A 23,146-nucleotide genomic window follows, 5' to 3' on the forward strand; every position below is an offset into this window, starting at 1 on the left:
TGCCAGATACTGTGCTCGATGCTTTACATACTTAGTACTTCTTGCAATAGCTTTACAAGATTGAGAGAGAGTTTACATGGCCTGGATTACATAATTACTGAGCCACTGAATTTGGTCTACAACTGAGACCTACCTGGCTCTAAAGCTGGATTTCTTTCTACTCTACCTCACCACTTCATACATACGTCTAATAGGTAGCCGTTTACACTTTTAATCTTTCCAGGGAAGAGTATCGGAAAAAATGTTACTGAAAATAGAAGATTCTGTTTTAGAAATTTCTACTTACTATTAAAAAATGTGTATTTCTCAGTTATGATAACAGCATTTCAATTTATTAATAATAATAGCTCATATTTATTAAGTGTTTACTGTGTGTGAGGCACTATGCCAAGCACTTTGCATGTTTTACCTCAGTAATTTTATGAGTTATTTCTATTTTCATTTTATAGACTAAGGGATTCAAACATGTAGATGCTAAGTAATGGACTTAAATTTGCAAGGGAAGTGGTAGAGCAAGGACTCCAGTTCAGGTCTGTCTGTTACCAGTCTGTGGTTCTTAACCTATAGGGTAGTGGGACTAGAAAGCAGGAAAATTAATTCATTTGGGGGTAGCTAAGATTGTTAAATGCCCTTCATTTATTAAGCATTAGAATATGAAAAAGGAGAATGGGTGGTTTTTTTCATTTATCCACCTGTGGGTCAGATAGGTATCTATCTGAAGAAACCTTGTTTACAGACATTTGTTATATATTATAGCTCTTAATATGTTTTGGGATTCAAAGTAAGTAATGATGTCTTTCACAATATTTTTGCTTAGTTTTTTCTTTTGGTATGTTTCATGAAAATCAGAAGTTTTAATGTGTAGAACAATCCCCAGACATCTTTTCATCCAAGACTTAGGAAGTCCATGATGGATATCAGAAAAAAAAATGTAAGAAAATTTTTGGGTGCAAACATACATTTGTGGTAATAGGTTCTGTAGCTTTTTATCAGCTTCTCTCAGGAAATAGAGACCCCAAAATATGCTAGTCTAAGCATTCTCCCTTCCATTCTACAGATGGGGAAACTGAGGTTCAAAGAGGTAGAAGTGACTTGCCAAAGGTAGGTCACAGAACATACTAGTGATAAGACTGATCCAGAACGAAGAGCACCAGACTCCCATTTCAGAACCATGTCCCTTTTCAGAGTCCACATATTATAATACCATAAGTGTTACATTTTATCATTTGATGAGAAATTTCAAAATATATTTTTGGATATCGCAGTTGGTTGACTGTCAGCAATTATATTCATTCTTATTTAGGTTATTGGATAAGCTGCCAAATAAAGTGGTGTATTAGCCTTTAGGATGTTTATGATAATTACGAATTTTATAGGTCTCAAAATGAGTAATTACCCCCCACCCCCAAAAAAAGTAGCAATGGAATATTTTCTGTAGATGCTTATATATACTACTTAATCTTCTGATTCAAGGCAGTGAGGTTACTTGTTAGAAAATAAATTTGAAGGTGAACAAACTAGAACAAGGAAAGATGTTGTAAATTAATAAGAGTATGCAAGTGAAATTATCTATTGTGAAAATTGTGCAAATGGAACATTTAAATAGAGCCCCAAAATTTATTTTTTAAAATTTATTTTCTAAAAATCTTTATTGTTGAAAGTATTACATATGTCCCTCTTTTTCCCCATTGACCCCCTTTTATCACACCTCGGACCCCCTCCCCTGGCCGTCACCACCCTATTGTCTGTATCCATGGGTTATGCATATAAGCATGCAAGTTCTTTAGTTGATCACTTCCCACACTCCCCTGCCTTCCCTCAGATTTCACAGTCTGTTATTTGCTTCAATGTTGTTCATCAGTTTATTTTGTTCATTAGATTCCACATATAAGCAAGATCATGTGATACTTGCCTTTCTCTGACTGGCTTATGTCGCTTAGCATAATAATTTCCAGCTCCCTCCTTGCTGTCTCAAAGGGTAAGAGATCCTTCTTTTTTACTGCTGCATAGTATTCCATGGTGTAAATGTACCACAGCTCTTAAACATTTTTATTTCATTTTTATTTTATGTTTTCTTTCAGACAGAAAGGGAGAGGGAGAGAGAGATAAAAACATAAACGATGACACAGAATCATTGATCGGCTGCCTCTTGCATGCCCCAAACTGGAGATTGAGCCCGCAACCTGGGCATGTACCCTGACTGGAATAGAACCGTGACCTCCTTGTACATAGGTTGATGCTCAACCATTGAGCCATGCCAGCTGGGCTATTTTTTTTTATTTATTTAAAAAAAATGCTTATTGTTGAGAGTATTACAGATGTCCCCCTTTTTTCTCACCGTTGCCCCCTCCACCCAGTTCCCAACCAACTAGGCCTTCACCACCCTATTTTCCGTGTCCATAGATAATGCATACATATATATATATAAGACCTTTGGTTGATCTCTTCCCGCCATCAACCCCTCTTCTTTCTGAGATTCGTCAGTCTGTTCTATGTTTCCACGCCTCTAGTTCTATTTTATTCATTGTTTTTTCCCCCCATAAGATTTCTTGTTTATTTTGATTTTTAGATTGAATTATTGGTAGACATGTATTTATTGCCATTTTATTGTTCATATTTTTTCTTCTACTTCTTTGTTCTCTCTTCCTCCTCCTCCTCCTCTTCCTCCTCCTCCTTCTTTTCCTCCTTCTCCTCCTCCTGTTCCTTCCTTCCTCCTCCTCTTTCTCTCCCTCCTCCTGTTATTCCTCCTCCTCCTCCTTCTTCAAAAATACCTTCCACCATTTCATGTAATATTGGTTTGGTGATTAGCTTTTTCTTGTCTGAAGTTCTTTATCTGACCTTCAATCTAAATGATAGCTTTGCTGGGTAGAGTAATCTTGGTTGTAGGTCATTGCTATTCGTCACTTTGAGTATTTCTTGCCAATCCTTTCTGGCCTGCAAAGTTTCTGTTGAGAAATCAGCTGACAGTCATATGGGCGCTTCCTTGTAGGTAAGGAACTGCTTTTCTCTTTCTGCTTTTAAGATTCTCTCTTTGTCTTTAACCCTTGGCATTTTAATTATGGTGTGTCTTGGTGTGGGCCTCTTTGGGTTCCTCTTGTTTGGGACTCTGTGCTTCCTGGATTTGTAAGTTTATTTCTATTACCAAGCAGGGGAAGTTTTCTATCATTATTTCTTCAAATAGGTTTTTAATATCTTGCTCTCTCTCTTTTCCTTCTGGCACCCCTATAATGCAAACTTTGGTATGTTTGAAGTTGTCCAGAGGTTCCTTACACTATCTTCATATTTTTGGATTCCTTTATCTTTTTGCTTTTTGGATTGGGTGTTTTTTGCTTCCTTGTATTACAAATCGTTCATCTGATTCTCAGAATCCTCTACTCTACTATTGAATTCCTGTAAATTCTTCTTTATTTCAGTTAGTGTATGCTTAATAATCTCTTTGAAATTCTAAGATCCTTGAAAGTCTCACTAAGTCCCTTGACGCTCTCATTAAGTCCCTTGAAGCTCTCATTAAGATTCTTGAGTAACCTTACTACCATGGTGTTGAACTCTATCCAGTAGTTTGCTTTCTTCCATTTCTAACATGTTTTTTTGTCTCCTCATTTTGGCTGCTTCCCTGTGTTTGTTTCTATGTATTAGGTAGAGCAGTTATGTCTCCTGGAATTGGTAGAGTGGCCTTGTATAGTAGGTGTCCTGTCAGGCCCAGTGGCTCAGTCTCCCTAGTCATCTGAGCTGGGCACTCTAGGTGTACCCCTTTGTGAGCTGTATGCAAAGTCTTGTAGTTGAGCCTTGATTACTGTTGGCATCACTGGGAGGAGTTGACCTCCAGGCCAGTTGGCTGTGAGGACCAGCTGTGACTGTAGTGGAAGGGCTGCTGTGCAGGAGATAACCCTGTGGATTAGGACTTCCTTCAGTGGGGCTTTGGTGCTCACTGAGTCTGCCCCTTGAGTGTGTTGCTTGTGGATGTGTAGAGTTGTAATCTGTTATGGTCTGAAGCTGTCTACCAGGTGTACTGGCTCTAGGGCCTTCACAGAGATGCAAAGTGTTTTACCTCCTTGGTTAAGTTTATTCCTAAGTATCTTAATTTTTTTTGTTGCAATGGTAAATGGGATTATTTGTTTAGTTTCTCCTTCTGAGAACTCATTATTGGTGTATAAAAAAGCTATCGAATTTTGGGTGTTGATTTTGTGTCCTGCTACATTGCCAAATTCATTTATTAAACCCAGTAGTTTTTTGGTGGAGTCTTTAGGGTTTTCTATATATAACTAGAGGCCCGGTGCACGAATTCATGCACAGGTAGGGTCCCATGGGGGCGTTGGGAGGGGCGGGATGTGATTTGCCCTCTGGGCGGGCGGTGGGACGCCCTTGCCAGCCCGGGATCCGGATCTGTCCTGCTGACGTTTGCGCTGGTTGTTGGGAGCCACCTGGCAGCCGCTTTTATATCCTTTCTTCCTTGTGGAGCGTCTAAGGAGGGGAGGCGGCCACGGTGCCCGGGGCCGACTTCCAGGAGGCTGGTGGTGCTATTGGGATCATGCCGGTGATGCCGGTCCGTCGATTCCTGGACCGTTCTCCGGAGATTGGACCTGCAGGACTACTGAGGGAGTGAGTGACTACCGCCAGGCTGTTGGGCTGCTGGCACGGGTCTGTCAGCTGAGCAGCGCTCCCGCTGTGGGAGTGCACTGACCACCAGGGAGCAGCTCCTGCGTTGAGCGTCTGTCCCCTGATGGTCAGTGTGTGTCATAGTGACCAGTTGACTGGTCATTTCAGTCATTTGGTCGTAACAGTCACTTAGACTTTTTATATATAGAGATACCATATCTGTGAATAATAAAAGTTTTACTTCCTCCTTTCCAATTTGGATGCCTTTTATTTCATCTTTTTTTTCCAAATATATTTTTATTTATTTCAGAGAGGAAGGAAGAGGGGGGGGGGAGAGAGAGAAATACCAATGATGAGAAAGAATAATTGATCGGCTCCTTCCTGTACGCCCCCTATGGGGGTTTGAGCCTGCAACGCAGGCATGTGCTTTTGACCGGAATCAAACCTGGGACTCTTCAGTCCGCAGACCGACACTCTGTCCACTGAGCCAAACTGGCTAGGGCTGTTTCTTCTTGTCTGATCGCTGTGGCTAGCATTTCCACTACTATGTTGAATGAGAGTGGTGAAAGTGGACATCCCTGTTCTTAGGGGAAATGGTTTAAGTTTTTGCCTATTGAGTGTGATGTTGGTTGTATGTTTGTCATGTATGGCCTTTATTATGTTGAGATAGGCTCCTTCTATTCCCACTTTGCTGAGAGTTTTTATCAAAACTGAGTGTTGGATTTTGTTGAATGTTTTTTCTGTGTCTATGGATATGATCATGTGATTTTTGTCTTTGATTGTGTTTATGTGATGTATCACATTTATTGACTTGAGAATATTGTATCAGCCTTGCATCCCTGGAATGAATCCCACTTGGTCATGGTGTATGATCTTTTTAATATATTGCTGGATCCAATTTGCTAATATTTTGGTGAGGATTTTAGCATCTATGTTCATCAGAGATATTGGCCTGTTGTTCTCTTTCTTTGTAGAGTCTTTATCCGGTTTTGGATAATGCTGGCCTCATAAAAAGAGCATGGGAGTGTTCTTACTCTTGGATTTTTTTGGAATAGTTTGAGAAGTATAGGTGTTAGTTCTTCTCTGAATGTTTGGTAAAACTCCCCTGTGAAGCCTTCTGGACCTGGGCTTTTGTTTGCTGGGAATTTTTTTATTCCTGCTTCAATTTCATTAGTTGTTATTGGCCTATTCAGGTTTTCTGATTCTTCTTGATTCAGTTTTGGGAGATTGTATTTTTCTAGGAATTTGTCCATTTCATCCACGTTGTCCAGCTTGTTGGCATATAGTTGTTCATAGTACAAGGAAGCAAAAAACACCCAATCCGAAAAGCAAAAGGATAAAAGAACCCAAAAATATGAAGATAGTGTAAGGAACCTCTGGGACGACTTTAAACATACCAAAGTTTGCATTATAGGGATGCCAAAGGAGAAGAGAGAGAGCAAGGTAGTAAAATCCTATTTGGAGAAATATGCAGAAATGTACATAGGGGATAGTAGAAGTTCTTTAATTTCCTATTCCCTCTCTTCGGAGGTGTCTTTGTTCAGTAACCATTGTGAAAACGTCTTTAGAATATAAGAGCATCTATACATCTTATTTTTTAAGCAGATATGTACATACATATATATATATATATATTTCAGAGAGGAAGAATGAAGGGAGAGAGAAACATCAGTGATGAGAGCAAATCATTGATTGGCTGCCTCCTTCACGCCCCCCACTGGGGATTGAGCCTGCAACTCCCGCATGAGACCTGACCAGGAATGGAACTGTGACTTCTGGTTCATAGATTGATTCTCAACCACTGAACCACACTGGCTGGGCCATACATCATTTTTTAAAATGTTTTTTTCATAAATGAGATTGTATGTCTCATGTTCTTTACTTTTCCATGTTCACTTTATTGTGGATGAGTTTTGAAGGAAGTTTGTTTTCATTGCGTGGTTTTTGTTGAATAGATAAAAATGTAGAATGTGCTTTGGTTTTAGAGACACTGTAATGGAAAAGATTAGTATTCTTTTAGTATTCATATTGCACCTGTTTGAACTGGAAATCCAAAGAGTGCTTTATTTATTTATTGTCTTTAATTTTCTTGGCTTTGTTCTCCTGGTCCCTTACGCTGTTAGGGATTGTCCTTAGTGAGTTATGATATAAGATATTTATTGTACAGCAAGTATGCTGATACTTTATAGGAAAGTAATTGCATACTGGTTTTAAAACCAGAGTAGATTTTTAAAAATTTATTTATTGACTAAAGTTTTACATGTCTCCTTTTTCCCTATTTGACGCCCCCAGAGTAGCTTTTAATAGTTCTAATTGCATCTTTGATGAAATTGATTCTTGACTGTCTTTCATAATTTTGATTGTAATAAAACTTTATTAATGTTTTGAAAGCATCTGCAAAATTGTGCTATAAAAATTTGTATCATATTATTTGATCCTCACATTAATCTTGGGAAGTAAATAGAAGAGATATTCTTAAAACAAAAATTAGAAAATCAGATTTAGCGATGGTTCATGAATAGCCTTTGGTCATATAGTTGGTTTGGTCCTGGAATTCAGTCTCTGGCCACATGTTCGTTCTTGAGCATTTCTTCAGGGAAGCACGATGCTATATTTGCTGAGGAGATAGGAGAAAGAACTTGTTTTTAAGATGGCATAGTCCAGTGGTCGGCAAACTCATTAGTCAACAGAGCGAAATATCAACAATACAAGGATTGAAATTTCTTTTGAGAGCCAAATTTTTTAAACTTAAACTATATAGGTAGGTACATTGTTATTAACTTAATTAGGGTATTCCTAAGCTGGCCTTTGCTAAAAATGTCCTCAATCTGATTGAGGTACGTTCGCTGAGGTCGACCCCTTCCAACTCTCCCATCCACACTCGTCTTGTATACTTGTTTTGTCTATCTTCTTTCCGAAAACTGACTTCTGCGCATGGGCCACGAAATTTCAATCGCACTGTACATGCGCGCCTGCACGTGGTATTTTGTGGAAGAGCCACACTCCAGGGGCCAAACAGCTGCATGTGGCTCGGGAGCCGCAGTTTGCCGACCACTGGCATAGTCTGATGTGGGAGAAAGGCAAAACTATTAGCAGTTTCTAGTTAATTTATAATTAGAAGTGTATCGTAAGAGTACAGAGGAGGTACATCTATCTCAAAATGAGGTGAGAACCTAGAAATGGCTTCTCGGAAAAGGTGATTCTTTAGGTGAGTCATGAAGAGCAAATTGGTGTTTTCTAGTTGGATATCCCAGGCATCCCAGCTAGAGGATCTATTTGTATGAAGGTCTGGCAAAACCAAATGCAGTGTGTTTGAGGAGTATTTGAGTATTTATCTAGTAGAATTTCCTGATCTCCTGCTTTGTATAAGGTACAATGCTTTTATTTTTTTGCAATCAATAATGCACATGTAAAATTAAGAGTTTTGATTATAGCATTTACTTTTCTTATTGGAAGTTGCATTTTATTCAATAAACATTTTTATTTATTTTAACCTTGTCTTTTAATCTCTGCTGTGGCACTAGATATTAGAAAACTGGCATTAATAGAATTCTTTTTCTCAAAAAACCTAGTTAGTGGGAAATTTTTATTTAAAATTCAGTTGAATTATAAATGTATTTTGCAGATGGACTTGTGTCAAACTTCGCTAATTGGAATATAGCTTTTGATCCAGAGAAGAAGTGTTGAAAAGACCTTTGAAATCATCCATAGATACCCTAAAAGGCAGTTTATAAAATTAAACAGCATTGTATGATTAAAAATTAAGCAAACTAGTAATTGATAAAAATATAATTAAAATAGTTCTTTGAAACCACTAGTAGCCTGACCAGTGCGTCTGAGTGGTTAAGTGTTGTTCACAGTTTACCAGTCAGGGCACATGCCTGGGTTGCAGGATTGATCCTCAGTAGGGGGTGTGCAGAAGCTAGCCAGTCAGTGATTCTCATCATTGATGTTTCTTTCTCTCTCCCTTTCTCTCTGAAATCAATAAGAATTTTTTTTTTAAAAAGAAAGGAACAACTAGTAAATATTGAAATTCTTTTTTAAAAATTATTTCTATTGATTTTAGAGAAAGGGAGGGAGAGAGAGACATCGATTTATTTCACTTTTTTAATGCATTAATTGGTTGTTTCTTGTATGTACCCTGATTGGGGATGAAACCCACAACCTTCGCATATCGAGATCACGTTCTAATCAATTGAGCTACACAGCCAGAGCTAAATGGTGATGTTCTTAAAGTAAAATAGGAAGTCCTATTATAACTATTATTCAAAACTTCTTGAGGGCCTAGCTGATACAGTAAGTTAATAAAGAGGAGTAAGTGCAAATGTTGGAAAGAAAGATGATTATTTTCAGATGATGTTTAAGAAAAAAATTCCAGCCGTAACTAGTTTGGCTCAGTGGATAGAGCGTCAGCCTGCGGGCTGAAAGGTCCCAGGTTCGATTCCGGTCAAGGGCATGTACCATGGTTGTGGGCACATCCCCAGTGGGGGGTGTGCAGGAGGCAGCTGATCGATGTTTCTCTCTCATTGATGTTTCTAACTCTCTATCCCTCTCCCTTCCTCTCTGTAAAAAAAATCAATAAAATATATTTAAAAAGAAAAATTCCAAGGAAATTAACTAAAAAACGATTAGTGCCGAAACCGGTTTGGCTCAGTGGATAGAGCGTCGGCCTGCGGACTGAAGGGTCCTGGGTTCGATTCTGGTCAAGGGCATGTACCTGGGTTGCAGGCACATCCCCAGTGGGGGATGTGCAGGAGGCGGCTGATCGATGTTTCTCTCTCATCGATGTTTCTGACTATCTCTCTCCCTTCCTCTCTGTAAAAAATCAATAAAATATATTTAAAAAAATAAAAAAAATAAAAAACGATTAGAACCAATAGTTCTAAATGATAGCTTTGCTGGGTAGAGTAATCTTGGTTGTAGGTCCTGGCTGTTCATCACTTTGAGTATGTCTTGCCAATCCCTTCTGGCCTGCAAAGTTTCTGTTGTTTGGTAAGGTGGCTGGATACAGGACTAATAAACCAATTGCAAAATTTCCTTTATACCAACAATGATTAGCTTAAAAATGGAAAAAAGACCTCACATTAGGAATAAAAATTGTAGGAATAAATTATAGGGTACTATTTAATAAGGAATATGCAACATTAAAAAAAAATCCTCACCTGAGGATGTTTTTATTGATTTTTAAAGAGAAAGGAAGAAAGGGAGAAAAGGTGGGGGGAGGGAGAAAGAGAAAGAGAGATATATAGAGAGAAACATTGATGAGTTGCCTCCTGTACATTCTCTGAGAATTGAACCCACAACCTTTTGCTGTGTAGGATGATGCCGCAACCAACTGAGTGACCAGCCAGGGTGAAACACACAACATTTTTATGAAGAACACTATACAACTTATTTGAAAAAAAAAAAATCAGAATTAAACAAGATCTGTATTTCTCAGTTCAAACTATTAATTTGGTGAAGGTGGCAGCTCCTCCCTCATTAATTTATAGATGGAATGGAATGTCAATCAAAATTCCGCTTCCCTCCTCACCCTTTTTTGAGGTAGGAGGAAACTTAACTAATGAAGTAGAAAATATATCTGGAAGGATAATTAATTATATGAGAATAACAAAGTTTAAAAAAAACGAAAAGTTGGAGGGACTTGATGTATCAGTTGTTGAAATGTATTGGAAAGCAGCAATAATTGAACCATGTTGCACTGATATGGGAAGAGAATACAAAGCTGGAACATAGTAGTCCAGAATCAGAACTATGATTAGAATATTTCAAATTGTAAAGGTGTGGAGAAGCAGAGAACGCTAGCGGAAGTATAAAATGCTATAAGTTTTTTGTAGGTAGTACCAAAGCCTTAAATATCTATATGTCTTCTGACCCCATCTAGTTTACTTTTAGCCATTTATTCAGTCTCTGGTATATATATATGTTGCAATAGCAAAGAACTGAAACAATGTGAATGTCTAGTTGGAATAAATTGGTTAAACTGTGGTGTTCTACATAATGGAATTTTGTGGAACTTTCAAGAAATGTGCATCTAATGTAGTAATTTTGTGTTTTGGGTGTTTTTTTTCTTCTTTTAAAAAAATCTTTATTGTTGAGAGTATTGCAGATGTCCCCCCCCCCCCCTTTCCCCCCTATTATCCCCCTCCACCCAGTTCCTGCCCCACCCCAGGCCTTCACCATCCTATTGTCTGTGTCCATAGGTAATGCATATCTCTATATATAAAAAGCTAATATGCTAGGTGTCCCTCTGACTGTGCAGCTGGTCGCTATGACATGCACTGACCACCAGGGGCCAGACGCTCAATGCAGGAGATGCCGTGACGTGCACTGGCCATTTACAAAGAAACGGCGCTGCAGACCTGGTGTTGACAAAGCAACATGGCTTCCCCCAAGTGGGACACAGGTCCTTCCACCACCCTGGAGCGACACCCCACCAAATTGCAGCTGATGCTGCCAAGACCCCATGGCGCAAAATGTGGCCAACAGCCCAGCCCAGTCCCGGAAACGGTCGCTGTGGGCACCGGGTAATGACGTCACATAGCAACGCCTGGCTTCCTCTCCCTAGCGACTAGCCGCTTCCTTGGAGTTTCTTCAGCCAAGGAACAAGACTTGCTTTATAGCCGGGTGCAAACATTTTACACTTTAGCCAAATGTCTGTGAAGCGTTTTCCCATGCCTCATCTCATTTGATCCTCACAGAAGTCCTGGAGTAAGTAGATAGGAGACTCAGTGGAATCCTATTTTCTTTTCATTAGCTGGACAACGGAGATTTAGAAAGTTTAGAAACTTGACCTGACTGAAAAGAAGTAAGAAATGGTGAACCTTGAAAATGACTTCAGGTTTTCTCACTGTGCAGAATATAGTCAAACACTGCTGCAGTTAATATTTCACCCTTTATTCTCCCTGTGTGATCTACAATAATAATCTGCTTCGTGTTGATATTTACTGCTGTGTTGCTGACAATTACCTGAAAGAGAAGTTGGGGTGCTTCGCTGGGCTGAGAAAAGTTTAGCTAAATCAGAAAGCAGGTCTAATTAAGCAAGTTTATTCTATGTCTATAAAAGGCTAAGTTGACTTGCTCTAAGTTGACTTATAAAGCTATCGCTGGCGCCAATCGCACATGTGTTAGATCTGTCATTGTCAATCATGAATTTGGTTGACACTTCTATTATAGAGAAAGGGTGAATAGCAATATTAAAATATTTCTTCTAATTAATTTCCTTTCAATGTGCACAAATTCGTGTACTGGACCACTAGTTTGCATATAAGATCTTTGGTTAATCTCTTCCCGCCGCCCCCACCACCCTTCCCTCTGAGATTCCTCAGTCTGTTTCATGTTTTCATGCCTTTGATTCTATTTTGTTCATCAGTTTATTTTGTTCATTAGATTTCTTGTTCGCTTATTTTGGTTTTTAGATTCAGTTGTTGATAGTTATATATTTATAGCCATTTTATTGTTCATATTTTTTACTAGAGGCCCAATGCATGAAAATTGTGCAAGAGTAGGACTTTGCAGCCGAGTCTGCCTTGATCCCTCCCTCACAGCCGTAGCCGGCTGCCTGCATTCCACCCTCGCAGCTGTGGCCGGCTGCCTGGGTCCATCCCTCCAGGCGTGGTGGCTGCAGCCCCAGCTTCGTCCCGGAAGGACATCCGGAAGGACGTCCGGTCTATGGACATTACGCTTTTATTATTATAGATCTTTCTTTTTCTCCTCCTTCCTTTTCTCCTTCCTTTCCTGCTTCTCCTCTTCTTCCTCCTATACACTTCAACATTTCATGTAATACTGGTTTGGTGGTGATGCGGTACGTTAGCTTTTTGTTGGCAGTGAAGTTCTTTATCTGACCTTGAATTCTAAATGATAGCTTTGCTGGGTAGAGTAATCTTGGTTGTAGGTCCTGGCTGTTTATCACTTTGAGTATGTCTTGCCAATCCCTTCTGGTCTGTAAAGTTTCTGTTGAGAAATCAGCTGACAGTCATATGGGAGCTCTCTTGTAGGTTACTAACTGCTTTTTCTTTCTGCTTTTAAGATTCTCTCTTTGTCTTTAACCCTTGGCATTTTCATTATGTGTCTTGGTGTGAGCCTCTTTGGGTTGTTTGGGACTCTCTATGCTTCCTGGACTTGTAAATCTATTTCTATTACCAGGCAGGGGAAATTTTCTGTCATTATTTCTTCAAATAGGTTTTTAATATCTTGCTCTCTCTCTCTTTTCCTTCTGGCACTCCCATGATGCGAATGTTGGTATTTTGAAGTTATCTCAGAGGCTCCTTACACTATCTTCATATTTTTGGATTCTTTTTTTCTTTTTGCTCTTCTGATTGGGTGTCTTTTGCTTCCTCATATTCCAAATCGTAGATTTGATTCTTGGAATCCTCTGCTGTTGAGTTCCTGTAAATTATTCTTTTTGTCAGTTAGTGGATGTGTAGAGTTGTAATCTGCTATGGTCTGAAGCTCTCCACCAGGTGCACTGGCTCTGGGGTCTCTGGGTAGGTGCAAAGTCAGTCATTGCCTGGGGCCATCCGGCAGGAGCTTCAGAGAGATCGGCAGATGGCTGCTACTTGTTTTGGTCTAGGAAGTGCCCAGGGTAGGCCCAGCTGTGAATCAAGGCAGGCTGGTGCTAGTGCCGGGTCTTTAGCTTTTTATTGATAGGTTTGGGGCATGCTGACTCCAGATACTGCTTGTTTGAGAGATTTTTAGCAAAGTTTGAATCCTGAGCCAGGACAGGCCATTTATATGGAAATAGCTTGGGTGGGTTGCAAATTTGATGGGGCAAGGTCTCAGGGAATCACCAGGGTGGAATGTGCAGTGTGGTTTACACTGATGGAAACTCAGATATGGCTACCTGTCAGCTCTGTGATGGGGGAAGTCCCAGCACAGGAACAATGACCTCTTCGAGCACTCCCGTCTGGGATAAAGCCACCCCTGATTTCCTGCCCCGATGCCAGACAGTCCATTTTTCCCCCATAAGTCCCTGGATTCCCCCAAAGCTGCTACCTGGCACTGGAACTCAGATGAAGCGAGATAGTGTAAGTTTGTGCTTGGACCCTTTAAGAGGGACTCTAGAGACTGTATAGCTTCCTCCGTGTCACTCAGCCACAATCTCCGCTGGTTTTTACAGCCCAGAGTTATGGGGACTTCTCTTCCCAGCTCTGCTACCTTGGGCTAGGGGTCTGATGTGCAGCTGGTACCCCCTGCTTCATACAGGAGGCCTTGGAGATATCCTCCCAATTAAAAAAATGCTGCATGTGGGTGCTGGACCAGCCTGTTCCACCTCTCTGCCCCTCCTACCAGTCTCAATGTGTTTTCTTCTTGACTACTGTAGTTGTAGAACTTCGATTCAGCAAAATTTCAGGTTGTTTTGAATGACGGTTGTTCTGTATTTTAGTTATAATTTTGACATGGGTTTGGGATTTGGCAAGTACAGGTGGTTATCTACGATGCATTCTTGGTTCTGGGTCTCTGTTTTTTTGTTTTTTAATGGAAAGGTCTGAATAGATATAGAAAGATGCTTAAAATAAGTGAGGAAAAAAAAGTGCCCCAAAGAATATATGTTTGTTTCTAAATTAAAAAAATGTCTGGTTGGAGTGTTGTCCCCAAAAGTGAAAAGGTTGCCAGGTTGATTTCTAGTCAGGGTACATACATACCTAGGTGTGGTTTTGATCCCTGGTTGGGGTATGTACAGGAGTCAGCTGATGGATGTTTCTCATATCGATGTTTTTCTCTCTCACCCTCTCCTCCTCCTCCTCTCTCTCACCAATTAAAAAAATATACTTGGGTGAGGATGAGGAACATCTATATCAATTGGTATATGTATAGAAGCAGAATTGGAAGATAAAACTTTTTTTTTGTTGTTGTTGTTTTTTGGAAGATAAAACTTTTAAGAATAGTTAAATAGGGAGTAGGATTTGGAAGTGGCAAGAGTCCTCAATTTCTAAGGTTTAATAGATTGATTTTTTAATAATAAAATTCTGAATAACAACAATTTTGATAAAACTGAATGTTGTGTTTTTAAAATTGATGGTGACTTTCTTGAATGTTCTATAATTTTTATCTGAATGAAAACTAAAAGCTGTATCATGGTTGGAACTGAGTAAAGACTAGATTTCTAGTTTTGCATTTATGTTAGGTTATTCCATTTCTGTAGATTGCTTCATCACTGCTATAAGCATAACCTTGCTAGCAAATAAAGGGAAAAAAGGCTTTTGAGAAAGAGCTATTAGAAAAACAATAGGCCTCCCTTGTTGTGGCCACTACTGCCACGGGAGCTGAGGGGTGACTGGAAATGTCAACAAGAATAAGCAGCTCGTTTCCTGATGGCTTTTCACGTAGACTGACATATGTTTGTGATGGCATCCGAGACTGAGAAGACGCAGGCTTTACTCCAGTCTTGTAGCACTCAATCTCTTCTTTCCAGCCTCAGTCTAGGGATATTCTGCCTTGTAGGTGACAGACTTCTGCAGTTTTCCATAATTCAGCGAAATAACTAGCTTCGTGCCCTCTCCGATAATGCAGTGCATGGTGTGATTGGCTTGTGGTCCTAGGCAATAGTCACTGGAATCAAGAAGAAGATTGACAAGAGAGAAATCTTTCTAGCTGGATATTTAGCCTCTGTTATTGACATAGACCACTTTGTACTAGCTGGATCCCTATCTTTAAAGGCTGCTTTGACTCTTCCACAAAGACCCTTCCTTCACTGTTCTACTGTGATACCCGCTGTGGTTCTGACCCTCAAGTGTACCATGCACCTCTTCAAGCTCAAAGACTCATGATGCTACCTTCCCTGGATGGTCTTCATATTCTGGACCTCACACCATATCCAAGATGGCCTTCTTGACGGCTTATGGATATGCCCATTTGGAAAAACTCCTCCCTTGCCATTCTGGCTTTATGTAGTAAGCACATCATCTTTACCTCACATCTGTTCTTTGGTCATGTATTTAACAGGGACCAGACAAGTGATGTCTTCAAAACATGGAATTCGTATTGATGTCTGAGGTGACCATGCGGCAGCCTCAGAAAAGCAAATGGCTCAGACAATGATAATTAAGGATAGCCAGCATGAAAATGAATTTTAGAAAACATATTAGGTACTTATATTATTACTAGTGGCCCGGTGCACAAAATTCGTGAACATTAAAGGGGGATTAATTAGAGGAAATATTTTAATATTGCTATTTGCCCTTTCTCTGTAATAGAAGTGTTAGAGATGAAAGAAAATTAGTAAAATGTATAGGAAACTCTTCCTCCTCTCAAGTCTGGGGCGCACCACGGGACCCAGAGTCAAGTCCCCACACACCCATGTGTGCCTCAAAATTGCACAAGACCCAGACCCGGCCGGCCCTCCCCCCCCCATTGGGCTAGATCCAGACCTGGCCAGTCCCACCCTTGTTAAGCCCCACCGAGTGGGGGGCACGGCCTAAGGTCCCCCAGGCCGGGGCGGGGGGTGTGCCTTGAGGTCCCCCGTCAAGCCCCGCTGGGTGGGGAGGCATGGCCTGAGGTCCCCTATCAAGCCCCGCCAGGCGGGGGGTGCGGCCTTAGGTCCCCCGGCCTGGCGCTGGGGCAGGGGGAGCAGTTTGAGGTCTCCAGCCCATCACCAGGGTGGGGGGCGCACCTTGAGGTCCCCTGTCAAGCACTGTTGGGTGGGGGGCGTGGCCTGAGGTCGCCCGTCCTGCCCTGCTGGGTTGGGAGCACAGCCTGAGGTCCCCTGGCCTGGCGCTGGGGTGGGGGGAGCAGCTTGAGGTCTCCAGTCCATCACCGGGGTGGGGGGCGCACCTTGAGGTCCCCCGTCAAGCCCTGTTGGGTGGTGGGCGTGGCTTGAGGTCGCCCGTCAAGCCCTGCTGGGTTGGGAGCATGGCCTGAGGTCCCCTGGCCTGGAGCCGGGGTGGGGGGTGTGGCCTGAGGTCCCCTGTCAAGCCCCACCTGGTGGGGGTCGTGGCCTAAGGTCCCCCATCAAGCCCTGCTGGGTGGGGGGCATGGCCTGAGGTCCCCTGGTCTGGCGCCTGGGCCGGGGGCATGGCCTGAGGTTCCCTGTCAAGCCCCATGGGGGCGAGGGGAGGGGCACAGCTTCAGGTACCTGCTGATTGCTCGTTAAGGCTCGTTACGCGAACTCAGCCTCCGCTGTGGGTGCAGCCATCTTGTGTTACGGAAACCCCCGCCTCCGCTGTGGGCACTGCCATCTTTGTGGCAGAATGACGGTCAATTTGCATATTCCCTTTTTACTATATAGGATAACTCCTGAATCCTCTTGCTCAGGAGGCATGTATCAGTTTTTTTCAATGACATGTTTGTTGTAATTCTGCTTCTCTCATACAGTGCTATTAAAGTTCCATTTATTCCATGATCTATTTTTATTGTTTATTTTGTGTATCTGGCTTTACTAATAGCTCAATTAGATTAACAACCAGTTAAGTTTTCTGGAAGTCTAGTATTAAGGTAGTTGATTTCCTGATGAAAAACAGTTCAAATTTTAGGGTGAATAATTTGTGGAAAGTTAGCATGATGTTTGGATCCTCATTTTCCTGAGATACTGAAACAGTGAAAAGGCCAAAGTTGATACCGAGAGTAAGATGTATAGTGAATGCTAACACTTCCTTCTGCTCATCTGTGTGAACCCGGACGGGAGTGGAATTGCCAAGTGCTTTAGTGAGTTTTGGTTACTGGCAGAATCAGCACCAGTGCACTTGTGCTGAAATTATCATCTATAATAATAAAAGCGTAATATGTAATTAGACTGGACGTCCTTCCGGACAAAGCCACAGCGGGCGGGGGCTTGAGGCAGAGGTGGCAGAGACCCCTGGCCGTGGCAGCAGCGGGCGGGGGCCACAGCAGAGGCGGCAGAGGCCCCCAGCTGCAGTGGTGGTGGGCAGGGGCCGCGGTGGGCGGAGGCCAGGGCCAAGGCTCTTGCACAAATTTCGTGCATCGGGCCTCTAGTAATATTCATTAAGGGCAGTAACTAACATTAGATCTAGGTTATTATCTCAGAAATCATTTTAGGAAATTATTGCAATATGTTGGCTATAGCAACACCTTCCTGAAGTATTATTATTTCAGTATCTTTGCCCAAAAATCTCGTGTTAGGGTTTTAACTGTTTTGAAAAACATAACTAAATTTAACAAAATATTTGGTAAGAATTAACATGAGCAAAGTATTGCTACTTGGCTCATAACATAGAATTTGAATTCATGCACAAAAAAGAACTTATCAGTAATGTCATTTTGAATGTGACCTCCTGGATATGCCATTAAAATTGTTTTAGTTGCTGTCAATTTGTTTACACACTCCTCTAAAATATTATACCAGTTAAACCGTTTTTTAAAAGTCTGCCTGGTACTGAGAGACAAAACAGCTTTTCTCAAAACTGTTTTAGAAAATTTGATATTTCCTTTTACATTTGTCTTCTGTTAAAAATGATCAGCCTCTATTAGAGAAGGGAATTGGGTTGCTGTGAGTTTTAAATCTGCACAGTGTAATATTACTTTGATATAAGAGCCAGTGCCCCAGAGGCACCGCTTTTGTTTGCACATGTGCACCATCTGCTGTCTTGGTATTTGCTTACACATTTTGTGATTTTTCTTGCTAGTGACTGTGTGCCTTCCTCTCTGAGAAATGATGCAGCAATGCCTTACTGATCCAGCAGGTTTTTCTCATTAAGTTAAACAGTTCTGTAAATTGTTATCACAGTTCAAGCTCTGTAGTGTGTTTTTGTTGGTGGTGTTGTTAAAACCAATTGACTGCATCCTATTATATTTTACAACCTATTAGACCTTAGTATTAAAATTAAAAAAAAAAGAAAAACAATAAACTTTATTCTGTAGAAGAGATTAGGATTTATTCTTAGGCTAAACTCTATTCATTTGTAATTGTGGGAAAAATTAGGCCCACTATAAAATGACAAGAAAAGAATAATCTAGAGTAGGGGCTTTCAAAGTTTATAATGTGCACAATCACTCTTGGGCTGATTCTTAACAACTGCAAAGGGGCATCTTTTTTTTTTTTATAATATATTTATTTTTTTATTGATTTTAGAGAGGAAGGGAGAGGAAAAGAGAGATAGAAACATCAATGATGAGAGAGAATCATTGCTTGGCTGCCTCCTGCATGCCCCCTACTGGGAATTTAGCCCACAACCTGGGCATGTGCCCTTGACTGAAATCGAACCTGGGACCCTTCAGTCCGCAGGCTGAAGCTCTATCCACTGAGCCAAACCAGGTAGGGCAAAACTCCTCTAAATTATAAAGGTTCTGATTTACTGGGCCATGTCTCTATCTCCTCATTTTAATGGCTGTTTCAGTAGTCGCTGAGCTAAGTAGAGTTGTTGGTCCTCTTGTGTCCAGCCATAAGGTATTCCTGTCACTGTCTTTGATTTCCAGCCAGGGTTGGCCACATTATTTGTGGGGCTCTTTATTCCAAAAGCAGGAAAAAAGTGCCATTATAGGTTTAAAATATAAAGCTTTTTCCTTTAAAAGTATCTATAATAATAAAAGAGTAATATGCCAATTAGACCGGACATCCTTCCAGACGAAGCCAGGGATGCGAAGGCAGCCCGGGTTCCGGGTGCCTGCCGGCGGCCGGAGGGAAGCCCAGGTCCCGGGTGTCTGCCGGCGGCCGGAGGGAAGCCTGGGTCCCAGGTTCCAGAGGGAAGTCGGTGCCAGCAGCCGGGGGAAGGAAGGCCTACTCTTGAATGAATTTTGTGTATTGGGCCTCTAGTTTTATTATAAAACACTAAGGGCCTGGTGCACGAATTCGTGCACCTTGAAAGGAACTGTGGGCCACGAGGCTGTGGTAGGCACAGGGGTGGGTCTCGGCTCATCCTCCACGCCCCTGCCCGGCCCCTCCCGCTGTGGCCCCCAGTCTCCTGTCTCCTGGCAGCCCCACTCCTGTCGTTCGCACCCGCTGACGGTGCAGAGTGATTGGGGCCGGCGCCAGCAGTGGGTGCGAGCGGGGCCAGCACCGTCAGCGGGTGCGAGTGGCAGCTGCTACCCTGATCGTCCCTCAGGAGCAGGGGGAGTTGGAGAAGTCCTCAGGGATGATCAGGGTCGGCAGCCACAGCTCACACCAGCTGATGGTGCCCAGCGAATGGCATCGGCTGCAGGTGCGAGTGGGGCCGGTGCTGGCAGTGGGTGTGAGTGGTGGCTTTGGCGCGGACAGCGGGTGTGAGCGTGGCCAGCTCTGGCAGTAGGTGTGAGAGCCAGGCAGGACTGCAGCGCGCGGGAGGAAAGAATTTTCAGTAACCACCAGAGGCTCGCCTGATGACAGTGACCGGCGCCCCCCCTTGGTTTGGCGCCCCTGCTTACCTGCTCTATCATCCTGCCACGGCCAACGCCTGCCATATTCCACACATCCCTCCTGGTGGTCAGTGCACGTCATAGCAACTGGTTGTTTGGTTGTTCCGCTGTTCAGTCTGTTTGCATATTAGCCTTTTATTATCAACACTAATAATAGCCTAGGTGGTGTTACGCCCTCATGTCGTCACAAGATGGCTGCGTGCACAGTGGAGGCGGGGCCCGGTGGCCGCTCCGCACAGTGAGGCCTGGGGGTCCCGCGGTTCTGTGCGGCGCGGAGGAGGCTGGTCCCGGCGTCTCTGCCGCCTTGCGCGGAGGAGGTGGGTCCCAGTGGAGGAGGCGAGTCGCGGCAAGGGAGGGTAGTTGTGGGTGATCAGGCCTGCAGGGGAGGGCAGTTGTGGGCGATCAATCCGTCCCAGGGGAGGGCAATTGGGGGTGATCAGGCCGGCAGGCAGAAACGGTTATGGGCAATCAGGCAGGCATGCAGGCAAGCGGTAAGGGGCCAGTGGTCCCGGATTGTGAGAGGGTGCAGTCCGGGCTGAGGGACACCCTCCCGTGCATGAATTTTGTGCACCGGGCCTCTAGTATACGGTAGGAAAATAGGACTAATAGTGCTTTCTGAGTAATAACAAACTTATAAATTGCAAAAGAGCAATATTTTGGTTCTATCTATACTAATAAAAGGGTAATATGGTAATTAGACCGGATAGACTGGATGTCTTCAGACGTCCTTCCTGACAAAGCCGGGGCCCCAGTGGCACTGCCTGGGTCCAGGGTGCCTGCAGCCACCCGGGTGAAGCTGCCAGGGGTCCTGGGTGCCTGTGGCCGGCCTGGTCGAAGCTGGCCCGGGTCCCAGGTGCCTGCGGCCAGCCAGAGGGAGGGAATCCTGGGTCCAGGCTGGGAGGCCGAGGCAGAGGCATATAGGGACGATCAGGCTGGCAGGGGAGCCGTTAGGGGTGATCAGGCAGAAAAAAAAAATGGCCAGAGGGAGGGAAGCCCGGGTCCCCGGTGCCTGTGGCCGGCCAGAGGGAGGGAAGCCCGGGTCCTGGTTGCCTGCGGCCAGCCAGAGGGAGGGAAGCCCGGGTCCCGGTTGCCTGTGGCCGGCCAGAGGAGGGAAGCCTGTGTCCCGGGTGTGGGGGGCCGAGGCAGAGGTGGTTAGGGGTGATCAGGCAGTCAGGAGAGCAGTTAGGGGCGGGCAGGCAGGCAGGTGAGCAGTTAGGGGCATCAGGCAGGCAGGCAGAGTGGTTTGGGGCGATAAGGCAGGCAGGTGAGCAGTTAGGAGCCAGGGGTCCCGGATTGCGAGAGGGATGTCCGACTATCGGTTTAGGCCCGATCCCTGTGGACATCCCCTGAGGGGTTCCAGATTGGGAGAGGGCGCAGGCTGGGCTGAGGGTCCCCCCCACCCCCGCCCATGCATGAATTTCATGCACTGGGCCTCTAGTAACTATAATACGATAAATAATGTCTTCTGTTATATCTTGATTGGTCATAAGATATTTTTGGCTTGCTTTACTACAAATCTAGTAGGTTATCAAAATTTTACTTTTAGCAAGTTCATTTTCAGTTGGTATAATTAAAATTGATACCAGTTGCTCTTTGCAAATTCAAGATTGCAAATAATTTTAAATTTTTATTTTGAGTAGGCTATTTCTGTTGATGCAGCTTTTCCTAGAACTGTTGTCTGAGACAACATTGGATAAATTTCTGATTACAGATATAAATCTTAGTTCATTTAGATCTAAAGAGATTCAACTTCATGTAAATCAGGTTTTTATAAGTTTGAACTTAATTTTAGATGTAAATTTATGCATTTTTAACATTTTCTCTGACAATTCTACAATTCTTTTTTTTCCCCCTCACCTGAGGAGTGAGGATATTTTTCCCATTGGTTTTTAGAGAGAGTGGAAGGGAGGAATGAGGAAGAGAGACATCGAAGTGAAAGAAGCACATCAGTCTTATTCCTTCGGGGATTGAACTTGCAAACAATTTATGAGGTATGAGGTACATCCCCTTGACCGGGAATGGAACCTGTGACCTTCCTTGACCCATCAGTCAGCCTGCAGTGCTTCTAGGGCTCTGATAATTCTTACTTGTAGAGGTCATACATGATACTAAAAGTAGCTTAATTTGCATATCATTAGAAATGCCTGTTTACATTTTACCATTGCATCTTCAATTATAGGAGAAAAGTAAGACTGTCTTCCTCATTAATAAATGGTTCATCCAGAGCCTTATATTAATACTAGAGGCCCGGTGCATGAAATTCATGCACGGGGGGAGAGGGGGTGTTCCTCAGCCTGGCCTGCACTGTCTCTAATTGGGGATATCCCTCTTGCAATTGGGACTGTTGGCTTGTAACCGCTCTCCTGCCTGCCTGCCTGATCGCCCCTAACTGCTCTGCCTGCCTGCCTGATTGCTCCTAATTGCTCTTCCCTGCCGGCCCGATTCACCCTAACTGCTCTCCCCTGCTGGCCTGATCGCCCCTAACTGCCTCTGCCTCGGCCCTGCCACCGTGGCTTTGTCCGGAAGGACGTCCAGAAGGTCGTCTGGAAGATGTCCAGTCTAACTAGCATATTACCCTTTTATTAGTGTAGACTAGAGGCCGGTGCATGAATTCATCCATGGTGGTGTCCCTCGGCCTGGCCAGTGATTGGGGCCTATCGAGGGGCCGGCCGGCCGGGGGGAGCGGCCATGGGAGGTTGGCTGTGGGAGTGCACTGAACACCAGGGGCAGCTCCTGCTTTGAGCATCTGCCCTCTGGTGGTCAGTGAGCGTCATAGTGACCGGTCGACCATTCGTTTCAGTCGTTTGGTCATAACGGTAGCTTAGGCTTTTATATATATACTAGAGGCCCGGTGCACAAAATTTTGTGCACTCGGGGGGTCCCAAATTTTGTGCACTCAGGAGGTCCCTCAGCCCGGCCTGTGCCCTCTCACAGTCTGGGACCTCTTGGGGAATGACCACCTGCTGGCTTAGGCCTGCTTGCCCAGGGATTGTGTCTAAGCTGGCAGTCAGTTATCCCTCTGGCAGCCTGGGAGCCCTCGAGGGATGTTCACTTGCCAGTGGGGAGCAGGCCTAGCTGTAGTCGGACATCCTTAGCACTGCTGAGGAGGCGGGAGAGGCTCCCACCACCACCGCTGTACTGGCAGCCATCAGCCTGGCTTGTGGCTGAGCAGAGCTCCCCCTGTGGGAGCACACTGACCACCAGGGGGCAGCTCCTGCATTGAGCGTCTGCCCCCTGGTGGTCAGTGTGTGTCATAGTGACCAGT

General features: G+C 43.6%; 1 protein-coding gene, 1 long non-coding RNA gene and 1 pseudogene across 2 annotated transcripts in view; all 3 read left to right on the forward strand.

Moving 5' to 3' along the window:
* Positions 1–1,078: 1,078 nt before the first annotated feature.
* The window catches only part of XPO4 (exportin 4), a 144,062-nt gene continuing 121,994 nt past the window's right edge, over positions 1,079–23,146 (forward strand). Inside the window, exon 1 of the mRNA XM_005879996.2 lies at positions 1,079–1,101. The gene's annotated coding sequence lies outside the window, so the exon portion shown is untranslated. The remainder of the gene's footprint in view (positions 1,102–23,146) is intronic.
* LOC106723668 lies at positions 5,953–16,521 on the forward strand. Its single transcript, XR_001359369.1, has 3 exons — positions 5,953–6,074; positions 12,230–12,233; positions 16,510–16,521. It is a non-coding gene; the product is annotated as an uncharacterized LOC106723668 (long non-coding RNA).
* Positions 14,850–15,619, forward strand: LOC102240372 (annotated as a pseudogene).

This window comes from Myotis brandtii, unplaced genomic scaffold (genome assembly GCF_000412655.1).
Source record: "Myotis brandtii unplaced genomic scaffold, ASM41265v1 scaffold62, whole genome shotgun sequence".
NCBI lineage: Eukaryota > Metazoa > Chordata > Mammalia > Chiroptera > Vespertilionidae > Myotis > Myotis brandtii.